This window comes from Chrysemys picta, unplaced genomic scaffold (assembly GCF_011386835.1).
Source record: "Chrysemys picta bellii isolate R12L10 unplaced genomic scaffold, ASM1138683v2 scaf63, whole genome shotgun sequence".
Lineage (NCBI taxonomy): Eukaryota > Metazoa > Chordata > Testudines > Emydidae > Chrysemys > Chrysemys picta.
The window spans coordinates 160,715-175,163 of record NW_027052770.1 but is presented as its reverse complement, the minus strand read 5'-3'; positions in this window follow the sequence as shown (position 1 = coordinate 175,163).

The window sequence follows — 14,449 nt, the reverse complement described above, 5'->3', positions numbered from 1 at the left end:
TGCAGCAGGAGGACGTCATGGCCAGAGTGATGCACCAGCTCCGCATCATCCGGCACTTGTGCCAGGTGCCTTAGACACTGCAGGGGCTGTGCCACTGAGGCCATCAGCAACTCCCGCTCCCTGCTGCAGGTACTGCTCTGGCTCACTGTAAATGGGGTGCTAGTGGAAGGGGAAATGGAGCCCCCTGGCACTCAGTAAAAGGGAAAGTGGTGGATTCTCCATCTCTTGATGTCATTTCATGAAGACTAGATGCCTTTCTGGAATGTGTGTGCCCAAAAAGTACCTATTGTACTATACAGGAAGCCTATGATATGCAGGGGGTTAGATGAGATGTTCTAAAGGTCTCTTCTGGCCATAAAGTGTAGTAATTTTGGAAACACTGAGTGTAGCATTGGGAGCAGCCTCTGATGCTTTACTGTCTAGCCGGCTTGCTTCCTAGAATGAAGACGCATCGAGTGGGGTGATCCACAGAGAGTAGCTGAAACCTTCAAAGTGTCAGGCCAGCAGCAGGACATTAGCACTTTAGGGTTTGGTTGCGTGTGGCAGTGATATCACAAAGGCCTTATCCTGGACCTCAGCCTATGGGTCAAAGGTGTTAGGGAGGTGGTTACCTGAGAGAGAGATGCTGACATCAGCCAGGCAGGACAGGAGCGCAGGACCAGGGAAACCTCAGAGACCCCTTTGGCTTTGCTTTAGCAAGTCTCCTTCTCGAGGTCTCCCTTTTTAGGACTCAGAGAGTATTAGGGTTCAAGTATGTGAGCGCGAGGAGGAACCTCTTTCGAGTTTCTCCTTTTACTGATTTTACTAGAAAACAGACATCCCTGTTTAGAAAGTAAGAGCCTCCAAGAGGTTTTGGAACCTGCTCAGTCTGATCCATCTGGTGCCAGCTGAATTCTAGGCATGGAAAACACTAGTTCAAGGTGGCAGAATTTTAATCCCTCCCTTAATATTGTCTGGTAGAATCACTGGGGACATTAGGGTTTGTCCTTTTCGTTTTACCTTTTCCTCCATCCCTCCTTCCTTTCTCTTTATCTCTTACTTCTTTTGTCCTTTCTCTTGTTCCCCTCCCACCACCAGGAGTGGTATATGTGTGTGTGTGTGTGTGTGTGTGTGTGTGTGTGTGTGTGTGTTGCTGGGGGTGCTCTTCACCTCCCCTTGTTGGGAGTTGATCCAAAACTGTATGGTTGAAATAGTGCTTGGACTCCACTGACACTAGATGCTGCCATCGTGTGGTTTAGCATTAGTGTCTGGGATGACTTGGGGCAAGATCTCAACCTCCCCGCAACCCACTTCACTGCTGCCAGAATCCCACCTGCCCCCCCTGCTAGAGCCGCCTCCCTGGCCAACCTGGGTGGGGGTGGAGAAGAGGGTTCTGATAACTTGAGCTGTGGTTTGGAGGTGGAACAGCTGTCAAGGGCACTGAGGGGGAGGTAGCAGGAGCTCACCCTACAAGGACGGGGGTTGGCACTGGAGATTCCTAGAAAGGAGAAGACGACTCCATTCTGGGGTTCAGGAGGTGAATTCATCCCTCAGTGGTGGGCAGGTGCTGGGTGTAAATACTGCTGGTTCCAGGTGTCCTTAATTGCCCCTGATTCCTCGGGGCATTTGAGTCTCTGACAGGTTCTCGTTCCCTTGCAGGAGGAGGACGTCACGGCCAAAGGGATGCACCAGCTCCGCATCATCCGGCACTTACGCCATGTGCCTGAGACACTGCAGGGGCTGTTCCTCTGAGGCCTTAGCAACTCCCTCTCCCTGGTGCAGGTACTGCTCTGGCTCACTGTAAATGGGGAGCTAGTGGAAGGGGAAATGGAGCCCCCTGGCACTCACTAAAAGGGAAAGTGGTGGATTCTCCAACTCTTGATGTCATTGATTGAAGACTAGATGCCTTTCTGGAATGTGTGTGCCCAAAAAGTAACTATTGTACTATACTGGAAGCCTATGATATGGAGGGGGTTAGATGAGATGCTGTAAAGGTCTCTTCTGGCCAGAAAGTCTCCTACTTTTGGAAACACTGAGTGTAGTATTGGGAGCAGCCTCTGATGTTTTACTGTCTAGCTAGCTTGCTTCCTAGAATGAAGACGAATTTTGTGGTGTGATCCACAGAGCGTAGCTCAAACCTTCAAAGTGTCAGGCCAGCAGCAGGACATGAGCACTTTAGGGTTTGGTTGGGTATGGCAGTGATATCACAAAGGCTTTTTCAAGGACCTCAGCGTACTGGTCAAAGGTGTTAGGGAGGTGGTGACCTCAGAGAGAGATGCTGTCTTCAGCCAGGGAGGACAGGGGCTTACGACCAGGGAAACCTCAGAGACCACTGTGGCTTTGCTTCAGCAAGTCTCCTTCTCGAGGTTTCTTTTTGAGGACTGAGAGAGTGTTAGGGTTGACGTATGTGAGTGCGAGCAGGAGCCTCTTTCGAGTTTTCTCCTTTCCTTTTACTGATTTTACTTGAAAATTAGAAGGTAAGAGCCTCCAAGAGGTTTTGGAACCTGCTCAGTCTGATCCATCTGGTGCCAGCTGAATTCTCGGCATGGAAAACAGTAGTTTAAGGTGGCAGAATTTTCTTCCCTCCCTGGAATTTTGTCCCGTGGAATCACTGGGGACACTAGGGTTTGTCCTTTTCGTTTTACCTTTTCCTCCATCCCTCCTTCCTTTCTCTTCATCTCTTACTTCTTTTGTCCTTTCTCTTGTTCCCCTCCCACCTCCAGGAGTGGTGTGTGTGTTGCTGGGGGTGCTCTTCACCTCCCCTTGTGGGAAGTTGATCCAAAACTGTCGGGTTCAAATAGTGCTTGGACTCCACTGACACTAGATGCTGCCATCCTGTGGCTTAGCATTAGTGTCTGGGACAACTTGGGACAAGATCTCAACTTCCCCGCAACCCACTTCACTGCTGGCAGAATCCCTCCTGCCCCCCCTGCTAGGGCCGCCTCCCTGCGCAACCTGGGTTGGGGTGGAGAAGAGGGTTCTGATAACTTGAGCTGTGGTTTGGAGGTAGAACAGCTGTCAAGGGTACTGAGGGGGAGGTAGCAGGAGCTCACCCTACAAGGTGGTGGGTTGGCACTGGAGGTTACTAGAAAGGACAAGAAGACTCCATTCTGGGGTTCAGGAGGTGAATTCATCCCTCAGTGGTGGGCAGGTAGTCAGTTTAAATATTGCTGGTTCCAGGTGCCCTTAATTCCCCCTGATTCCTCGGCGCGTTTGAGTCTCTGACAGGTTCTCGTTCCCTTGCAGCAGGACGACGTCACGGCCAAAGTGATGCACCAGCTCCGCATCATCCGGCACTTGCGCCATGTGCCTGAGACACTGCAGGGGCTGCGCCTCTGAGGCCTTCAGCAACTCCCGCTCCCTGCTGCAGGTACTGCTCTGTCTCCCTGTAAATGGCGAGCTAGTGGAAGGGGAAATGGAGCCCCCTGGCACTCACTAAAAGGGAAAGTGGTGGATTCTCCATCTCTTGATGTCATTGAATGAAGACTAGATGCCTTTCTGGAATGTGTGTGCCCAAAAAGTAACTATTGTACTATACAGGAGGCCTATGATATGCAGGGGCTTAGATGAGATGCTCTAAAGGTCTCTTGTGGCCATAAAGTCTACAAATTTTGGAAACACTGAGTGTAGTATTGGGAGCAGCCTGTGATGTTTTACTGTCTAGCCGGCTTGCTTCCTAGAATGAAGACGCATTGAGTGGGGTGATCCACAGAGAGTACCTGTGTCAAGGCTGTATCCCCACTTTGAAGTTTAGGGTACAAATGTAGGGGCCTGCATGAAAACCTCTAAGCTTAACCACCATCCCAAGGCTAATTTCCTTCCCTGGGTAGCCTTGAGAAACCTTTCACCAATTCCCTGGTGAATACAGATCCAACCCCCTTGGATCTAAAAGAAGGAGAAATTAACCATTTCCCTCCTTCCTCCCACCAACTCCTGGTGAATCAAGATCCAAACTCCTTGGTTCTTAAAAATAAGGCTTTTAATTAAAGAAAAAGGTAAAAATCATCTCTGTAAAATCAGTATGGAAATTAACCTTACAGGGTAATCAAACTTAAAGAGCTCAGAGGACTCCCCTCTAGTCTTAGGTTCAAAGTACAGCAAACAAAGATAAACACTCTAGTAAAAGGTACATTTACAAGTTGAGAAAACAAAGGAAAACTAACACGCCTTGTTTGAAATAGGAGAGACTTGTTTAGAAAGATGTGGAGAACCTGGATTGATGTCTGGTCCCTCTCAGTCCCGAGGGCGAACACCCACACAAACAAAGAACACAAACAAAAGCCTTCCCCTCCCCAAGATTTGAAAGTATCTTGTCCCCTTATTGGTCCTTTAGGTCAGATGCCAGCCAGGTTACCTGAGCTTCTTAACCCTTTAGAGGGAAAAGGATTTTGGAGTCTCTGGCCAGGAGGATTTCTTAGTACTGTACACAGGACAGCTGTTACCCTTCCCTTTATAGTATGACCACCTCAAACCTTCAAAGTGTCAGGCCAGCAGCAGGACATTAGCACTTCAGGGTTTGGTTGGGTGTGGCAGTGACATCACAAAGGCCTTTTGCAGGATGTCAGCTTATTGGTCAAATGTGTTAGGGAGGTGGTGACCTCAGAGAGAGATGCTGACATCAGCCTGGCAGGACAGGAGCACAGGGCCAGGGAAACCTCAGAGACCCTGTGGCTTTGCTTCAGCAAGTCTCCTTCTCGGGGTCTTTCTTTGAGGACTGAGAGAGTATTAGGGTTCACGTACGTGAGTGCGTGCAGGAGCCTCTTTCGAGTTTTCTCCTTTCCTTTTACTGATTTTACTAGAAAACAGACGTCCCTGTTTAGAAGGTAAGAGCCTCCAAGAGGTTTTGGCAGCTGCTCAGTCTGATCCACGTGGTGCCAGCTGAATTCTAGGCATGGAAAACAGTAGTTTAAGATGGCAGAATTTTATTCCATCCCTTGGATTTTGTGCCGTAGAATCACTGGGGACGTTAGGGTTTGTCCTTTTTGTTTTACCTTTTCCTCCATCCCTCCTTCCTTTCTCTTCATCTGTTACTTCTTTTGTCCTTTCTCCTCTTCCCCTCCCACCACAAGGAGTTGTGTGTGTGTGTGTGTGTGTGTGTGTGTGTGTGTGTGTGTGTGTGTGTTCCTGGGGGTGCTCATCACCTCTCCTTGTGGGAAGTTCATCGAAAACTGTGGGGTTGAAATAGCGTTTGGACTCCACTGACACTAGATGCTGCCATCCTGTGGCTTAGCATTAGTGTCTGGGATGACTTGGGTCAAGATCTCAACTTCCCCGCAACCCACTTCACTGCTGCCAGAATCCCTCCTGCCCCCCCTGCTAGAGCCGCCTCCCTGGCCAACCTGGGTGGGGTTGGAGAACAGTGTTTTTTTCATACGTTCATAGATTCTAGGACTGGAAGGGACCTCGAGAGGTCATCGAGTCCAGTCCCCTGCCCGCATGGCAGGACCATGTAACGGACTTATTAGATAAGGGAAATGCGGTGGACCTAATATACCTGGATTTCAGTAAAGCGTTTGATACTGTACCCCATGAGGAATTATTGGTTAAACTGGAAAACATGGGGATCGATATGAAAATCCAGAGGTGGATAAAGAATTGGTTAATGGGGAGAATGCAGCGGGTCGTATTAAAGGGTGAACTGTCGGGTTGGAGGGAGGTTACTAGTGGAGTGCCTCAAGGTTCGGTTTTGGGACCCATTTTATTTAATCTATTTATAACTGACCTCGGAACCGATTGCAAGAGTGGGCTGATAAAGTTTGCGGATGATACGAAGGTGGGAGGAGTTGCAAATTCGGAGGAGGATAGGGATATTCTGCAGGGAGACTTGAATGAGCTTGTGAATTGGAGTGTCAGAAATAAGATGAAATTTAATAGTGAAAAGTGTAAGGTGATGCACTTGGGGATGACTAATAACAATTTTAGTTACAAGATGGGGACGCATTGGTTAGAAGTAACGGAAGAGGAGAAGGACCTAGGGGTCCTTGTAGACCGCAGGATGACTATGAGTCGACAATGTGACGTGGCTGTGAAAAAAGCCAATGCGGTCTTGGGATGTATTAGGCGAGGTATATCTAGTAGGGATAAGGAGGTCCTGCTTCCGTTGTATACGGCGCTGGTGAGACCTCATTTGGAGTACTGTGTGTAGTTCTGGTCTCCCATGTTTAAAAAAGATGAACTCAAATTGGAACGGGTGCAGAGAAGGGCGACTAGGATGATCAGAGGAATGGAAAACCTGTCGTATGAAAAGAGATTAGAGGAGCTCGGGTTGTTTAGTCTGACAAAACGAAGGCTGAGGGGGGATATGATTGCTATCTTTAAATATATCAGAGGGATAAATACAAGGGAGGGAGAGGAATTATTTCAGCTGAGTACTAATGTGGACACGAGAACCAATGGATATAAACTGGCCGTGGGGAAGTTCAGGCTTGAAATCAGACGAAGGTTTCTGACCGTCAGAGGGGTGAAATATTGGAACGGCCTTCCGAGGGAAACGGTGGGGGCAACGGACCTGTCTGGTTTTAAGATTAAGTTGGATAAGTTTATGGAGGGAATGGTTTAATGGTAAAACATAGTAGCCGAGGAAAACCAAGCAATGGTACGTAAATAGCATAATGGCAAACAAGGGTCAGGCTAGAGACTCTTGCCTACATGCTCGGGGTATTACTGATCGCCATATTTGGGGTCGGGAAGGAATTTTCCTCCAGGGTAGATTGGCTGAGCCTCTGGAGGTTTTTCGCCTTCCTCCGCAGCATGGGGCAGGGATCACTAGCAGGAGGGTCCCTGCCGATTGAAGTCACTAAAACACAGGATTGGGGACTTCAACGGCACAGTCCAGGGAAGGGTCTTGTGGCCTGCAGCATGCAGGGGGTCAGACCAGATGATCATAATGGTCCCTTCTGACCTTAAAGTCTATGAGTCTATGAGACCAAATACCATCCCTGATAGACATTTATCTAACCTCCTCTTAAATATCTCAAGAGATGGAGATTCCACAACCTCCCTCGGCAATTTATTCCAGTGTTTAACCACCCTGACAGTTAGGAACTTTTTCCTAATGTCCAACCTAGACCTCCGTTGCTGCACTTTAAACCCATTGCTTCTGGTTCTATCCTTAGAGGCTAAGGTGAACAAGTTTTCTCCCTCCTCCTTATGACACCCTTTTAAATACCTGAAAACTGCTATCATGTCTCCTCTCAGTCTTCTCTTTTCCAAACTAAACAAAGCCAATTCTTTCAGCCTTCCTTCATAGGTCATGTTCTCAAGACCTTTAATCATTCTTGTTGCTCTTCTCTGGACCCTTTCCAATTTCTCCACATCTTTTTTAAAATGCGGTGCCCAGAACTGGACACAATACTCCAGCTGAGGCCTAACCAGAGCAGAGTAGAGCGGAAGAATGACTTCTTGTGTCTTGCTCACAACACACCTGTTAATACATCCCAGAATCAGGTTTGCTTTTTTTGCAAGAGCATCACACTGTTGACTCATATTTAGCTTGTGGTCCACTATAACCCCTAGATCCCTTTCTGCCGTACTCCTTCCTAGACAGTCTCTTCCCATTCTGTATGTGTGAAACTGATTGTTCCTTCCTAAGTGGAGCACTTTGCATTTGTCTTTGTTAAACTTCATCCTGTTTAACTCAGACCATTTCTCCAATTTGTCCAGATCATTTTGAATTATGACCCTGTCCTCCAAAGCAGTTGCAATCCCTCCCAGTTTGGTATCATCCGCAAACTTAATAAGCGTACTTTCTATGCCAATATCTAAGTCGTTGATGAAGATATTGAACAGCGCCGGTCCCAAAACAGACCCCTGCGATACCCCACTCGTTATGGCTTTCCAGCAGGATTGGGAACTATTAATAACAACTCTCTGAGTACGGTTATCCAGCCAGTTATGCACCCACCTTATAGTAGCCCCATCTAAATTGTATTTGCCTAGTTTATCAATAAGAATATCATGCGAGACCGTATCAAAAGCCTTACTAAAGTCTAGGTATACCACATCCACAGCCTCACCCTTATCCACAAGGCTCGTTATCCTATCAAAGAAAGCTATCAGATTGGTTTGACATGATTTGTTCTTCACAAATCCATGCCGGCTGTTCCCTATCACCTTACCACCTTCCAAGTGTTTGCAGATGATTTCCTTAATTACTTGCTCCATTATCTTCCCTGGCACAGAAGTTAAACTCACTGGGGTCTGTAGTTTCCTGGGTTGTTTTTATTTCCCTTTTTATAGATGGGCACTATATTTGCCCTTTTCCAGTCTTCTGGAATCTCTCCCGTCTCCCATGATTTTCCAAAGATAATAGCTAGAGGCTCAGATACCTCCTCTATTAGCTCCTTGAGTATTCTAGGATGCATTTCATCAGGCCCGGGTGACTTGCAGGCATCTAACTTTTCTAAGTGATTTTTAACTTGTTCTTTTTTTATTTTATCTGCTAAACCTACCCCCTTCCCATTAGCATTCACTATGTTAGGCATTCCTTCAGACTTCTCGGTGAAGACCGAAACAAAGAAGTCATTAAGCATCTCCGCCATTTCCAAGTTTCCTGTTACTGTTTCTCCCTCTTCACTAAGCAGTGGGCCTACCCTGTCTTTGGTCTTCCTCTTGCTTCTAATGTATTGATAAAAAGTCTTCTTGTTTCCCTTTATTCCCGTAGCTAGTTTGAGCTCATTTTGTGCCTTTGCCTTTCTAATCTTGCCCCTGCATTCCTGTGTTGTTTGCCTATATTCATCCTTTGTAATCTGTCCCAGTTTCCATTTTTTATATGACTCCTTTTTATTTTTTAGATCATGCAAGATCTCATGGTTAAGCCAAGGTGGTCTTTTGCCACATTTTCTATCTTTCCTAACCAGCGGAATAGCTTGCTTTTGGGCCCTTAATAGTGTCCCTTTGAAAAACTGCCAACTCTCCTCAGTTGTTTTTCCCCTCAGTCTTGATTCCCATGGGACCTTACCTATCAGCTCTCTGAGCTTACCAAAATCTGCCTTCCTGAAATCCATTGTCTCTATTTTGCTGTTCTCCCTTCTACCCTTCCTTAGAATTGCAAACTCTATGATTCCATGATCACTTTCACCCAGGCTGCCTTCTACTTTCAAATTCTCAACGAGTTCCTCCCTATTTGTTAAAATCAAGTCTAGAACAGCTTCCCCCCAGTAGCTTTTCAACCTTCTGAAATAAAAAGTTGTCTCCAATGCAGTCCAGGAATTTGTTGGATAGTCTGTGCCCCGCTGTGTTATTTTCCCAACATATAGCCGGATAGTTGAAGTCCCCCATCACCACCAAATCTTGGGCTTTGGATGATTTTGTTAGTTGCTTAAAAAAAGCCTCATCCACCTCTTCCACCTGGTTAGGTGGCCTGTAGTAGACTCCTAGCATGACATCTCCCTTGTTTTTTACCCCTTTTAGCCTAACCCAGAGACTCTCAACACTTCCGTCTCCTATGTCCATCTCCAACTCAGTCCAAGTGTGTACATTTTTAATATACAAGGCAACACCTCCTCCCTTTTTCCCCTGTCTATCCTTCCTGAGCAAGCTGTACCCATCCACACCAACATTCCAATCATGTGTATTATCCCACCAAGTTTCAGTGATGCCAACAATGTCATAGTTGTATTTATTTATTAGCACTTCCAGTTCTTCCTGCTTATTCCCCATACTTCTCGCATTTGTATAGAGACATCTAAGATACTGGTTTGATCTTTCCTCCCAGTTTTGTCCTGACCCTCCTTTCCCTCTGACAATATAGCCCACACTCCCTCTCGTTTTTGACCCATCTCCCCGGTCTCCATGTTCCCCACTTACCTGTGGGCTTTGCTCACCTGTCCCCGTCGAACCTAGTTTAAAGCCCTCCTCACTAGGTTAGCCAGTCTGTGTCCAAAGGTACTAATAACTTGAGCTGTGGTTTGGAGGTGGAACAGCTGTCAAGGGCACTGAGGGGGAGATAGCAGGAGCTCATCCTTCAAGGAGGGGGGTTGGCACTGGAGGTTACTAGAAAGGACAAGAAGACTCCATTCTGGGGTTCAGGAGGTGAATTTATCCCTCAGTGGTGGGCCGGTGATGGGTGGAAGTAGTGCTGGTTCCAGGTGCCCTTAATTCCCGCTGATTCCTCGGGGCGTTTGAATCTCTGACAGGTTCTCGTTCCCTTGCAGCAGGAGGACGTCACGGCCAAAAGTGATGCACCAGCTCCGCATCATCCGGCACTTGCGCCAGATTCCTGAGACACTGCAGGGGCTGTGCCTCTGAGGCCATCAGCAACTCCCGCTCCCTGCTGCAGGTACTGCTCTGGCTCACTGTAAATGGGGAGCTAGTGGAAGGGGAAATGGAGCCCCCTGGCCCTCACTAAAAGGGAAAGTGGTGGATTCTCCATCTCTTGATGTCATTGAAGGAAGACTAGATGCCTTTCTGGAATGTGTGTGCCCAAAGAGTAACTATTGTACTATACAGCAAGCCTATGGTATGCAAGGGGTTAGATGAGATGCTCTAAAGGTCTCTTCTGGCCATAAAGTCCCCTAATTTTGGAAACACTGAGTGTAGCATTGGGAGCAGCCTCTGATGTTTTACCGTCTAGCCGGCTTGCTTCCTAGAATGAACAGGCATTGAGTGGGGTGATCCACAGAGAGTAGCTGAAACCTTCAAAGTGTCAGGCCAGCAGCAGGACATTAGCACTTCCGGGGAAGGGTGGGTGTGGCAGTGATATCACAAAGGCCTTTTGCAGGACGTCAGCCTATTGGTCAAAGGTGTTAGGGAGGTGGTGACCTCCGAGAGAGATGCTGACATCAGCCTGGCAGGACAGGAGCACAGGGCCAGGGAAACCTCAGAGACCCCTGTGGCTTTGCTTCAGCAAGTCTCCTTCTCGAGGTCTCTGTTTGAGGACTGAGAGAGTGTTAGGGTTGACGTATGTGAGTGTGAGCAGGAGCCTCTTTCGAGTTTTCTCCTTTCCTTTGACGGATTTTACTAGAAAACAGACGTCCCTATTTAGAAGGTAAGAGCCTCCAAGAGGTTTTGGAACCTGCTCAGTCTGATCCATCTGGTGCCAGCTGAATTCTAGGCATGGAAAACAGTAGTTTAAGATGGCAGAATTTTATTCCCTCCCTGGGATTTTGTCCCGTAGAATCACTGGGGACATTAGGGTTTGTCCTTTTCGTTTTACCTTTTCCTCCATCCCTCCTTCCTTTCTCTTCATCTCTTACTTCTTTTGTCCTTTCTCCTGTTCCCCTTTCACCACCAGGAGTGGTGTGTGTGTGTGTGTGTGTTGCTGGGGGTGCTCTTCACCTCCCCTTGTGGGGAGTTCATCCAAAACTGTATGGTTGAAATAGTGCTTGGACTCCACTGACACTAGATGCTGCCATCCTGTGGCTTAGCATTAGTGTCTGGGATGACTTGGGGCAAGATCTCAACCTCCCCTCAACCCACTTCACTTCTGGCAGAATCCCTCCTGCCCCCCCGCTAGAGCCGCCTCGATGCCCAACCTGGTTGGGGGTGCAGAAGAGGGTTCTGATAACTTGAGGTTTGGTTTGGAGGTGGAACAGCTGTGAAGAACACTGAGGGGGAGGTAGCAGGAGCTAATCCTACAAGGAGGGGGGTTGGCACTGGAGGATACTAGAAAGGACAAGAAGACTCCATTCTGGGGTTCAGGAGGTGAATTCATCCCTCAGCGGTGGGCAGGTGGTGGGTGGAAATACTGCTGGTTCCAGGTGCCCTTAATTCCCCCTGATTCCTCGGGACCTTTGAGTCTCTGACAGGTTCTCGTTCCCTTGCAGCAGGAGGACGTCACGGCCAAAGTGATGCACCAGCTCCGCATCATCCGGCACTTGCGCCAGGTGCCTGAGACACTGCAGGGGCTGTTCCTCTGAGGCCTTCCGCAACTCCCGCTCCCTGCTGCAGGTACTGCTCTGGCTCACTGTAAATGGGGAGCTAGTGGAAGGGGAAATGGAGCCCCCTGGCCCTCACTAAAAGGGAAAGTGGTGGATTCTCCATCTCTTGATATCATTGAATGAAGACTAGATGCCTTTCTGGAATGTGTGTGCCCAAAGAGTAACTATTGTACTATACAGTAAGCCTATGATATGCAGCGGGTTAGATTAGATGCTCTAAAGGTCTCTTCTGACCATAAAGTCTACTAATTTTGGAAACACTGAGTGTAGCATTGGGAGCAGCCTCTGATGTTTTACTGTCTAGCCCGCTTGCTTCCTAGAATGAGGATGCATTGAGTGGGGTGATCCACAGAGAGTAGCTCAAACCTTCAAAGTGTCATTCCAGTAGCAGGACATTAGCACTTTAGGGTTTGGTTGGGTGTGGCAGTGATATCACAAAGGCCTTATCCTGGACCTCAGCCTATGGGTCAAAGGTGTTAGGGAGGTGGTTACCTGAGAGAGAGATGCTGACATCAGCCAGGCAGGACAGGAGCACAGGGCCAGGGAAACCTCAGAGACCCCTGTGGCTTTGCTTCAGCAAGTCTCCTTCTCGAGGTCTCTCTTTGAGGACTGAGAGAGTGTTAGGGTTGACGTATGTGAGTGTGAGCAGGAGCCTCTTTCGAGTTTTCTCCTTTCCTTTTGACGGATTTTACTAGAAAACAGACATCCCTATTTAGAAGGTAAGAGCCTCCAAGAGGTTTTGGAACCTGCTCAGTCTGATCCATCTGGTGCCAGCTGAATTCTAGGCATGGAAAACAGTAGTTTAAGATGGCAGAATTTTATTCCCTCCCTGGGATTTTGTCCCGTAGAATCACTGGGGACATTAGGGTTTGTCCTTTTCGTTTTACCTTTTCCTCCATCCCTCCTTCCTTTCTCTTCATCTCTTACTTCTTTTGTCCTTTCTCCTGTTCCCCTTTCACCACCAGGAGTGGTGTGTGTGTGTGTGTGTGTTGCTGGGGGTGCTCTTCACCTCCCCTTGTGGGGAGTTCATCCAAAACTGTATGGTTGAAATAGTGCTTGGACTCCACTGACACTAGATGCTGCCATCCTGTGGCTTAGCATTAGTGTCTGGGATGACTTGGGGCAAGATCTCAACCTCCCCTCAACCCACTTCACTTCTGGCAGAATCCCTCCTGCCCCCCCGCTAGAGCTCTATGCCCAACCTGGTTGGGGGTGCAGAAGAGGGTTCTGATAACTTGAGGTTTGGTTTGGAGGTGGAACAACTGTGAAGAACACTGAGGGGGAGGTAGCAGGAGCTAATCCTACAAGGAGGGGGGTTGGCACTGGAGGATACTAGAAAGGACAAGAAGACTCCATTCTGGGGTTCAGGAGGTGAATTCATCCCTCAGCGGTGGGCAGGTGGTGGGTGGAAATACTGCTGGTTCCAGGTGCCCTTAATTCCCCCTGATTCCTCGGGGCCCTTGAGTCTCTGACAGGTTCTCGTTCCCTTGCAGCAGGAGGACGTCACGGCCAAAGTGATGCACCAGCTCCGCATCATCCGGCACTTGCGCCAGGTGCCTGAGACACTGCAGGGGCTGTTCCTCTGAGGCCTTCAGCAACTCCCGCTCCCTGCTGCAGGTACTGCTCTGGCTCACTGTAAATGGGGAGCTAGTGGAAGGGGAAATGGAGCCCCCTGGCCCTCACTAAAAGGGAAAGTGGTGGATTCTCCATCTCTTGATGTCATTGAATGAAGACTAGATGCCTTTCTGGAATGTGTGTGCCCAAAGAGTAACTATTGTACTATACAGTAAGCCTATGATATGCAGCGGGTTAGATTAGATGCACTAAAGGTCTCTTCTGACCATAAAGTCTACTAATTTTGGAAACACTGAGTGTAGCATTGGGAGCAGCCTCTGATGTTTTACTGTCTAGCCCGCTTGCTTCCTAGAATGAGGATGCATTGAGTGGGGTGATCCACAGAGAGTAGCTCAAACCTTCAAAGTGTCAGGCCAGTAGCAGGACATTAGCACTTTAGGGTTTGGTTGGGTGTGGCAGTGATATCACAAAGGCCTTATCCTGGACCTCAGCCTATGGGTCAAAGGTGTTAGGGAGGTGGTTACCTGAGAGAGAGATGCTGACATCAGCCAGGCAGGACAGGAGCGCAGGGCCAGGGAAACCTCAGAGACCCCTTTGGCTTTGCTTTAGCAAGTCTCCTTCTCGAGGTCTCCCTTTTTAGGACTCAGAGAGTATTAGGGTTCAAGTATGTGAGTGCGAGGAGGAACCTCTTTCGAGTTTCTCCTTTTATTGATTTTACTAGAAAACAGACGTGCCTGTTGAGAAGGTAAGAACCTTGGAGAGGTTTTTAACCTGCTCAGTCTGCAGTCTGATCCATCTGGTGCCAGCTGAATTCTAGGCATGGAAAACACTAGTTCAAGGTGGCAGAATTTTATAGCCCACCTGGGATTTTGTGCCATAGAATCACTGGGGACATTAGGGTTTGTCCTTTTCGTTTTACCTTTTCCTCCATCCCTCCTTGCTTTCTCTTGTTCCCCTCCCACCACCAGGAGTGGTGTGTGTGTGTGTGTGTGTGTTGCTGGGGGTGCTCTTCACCT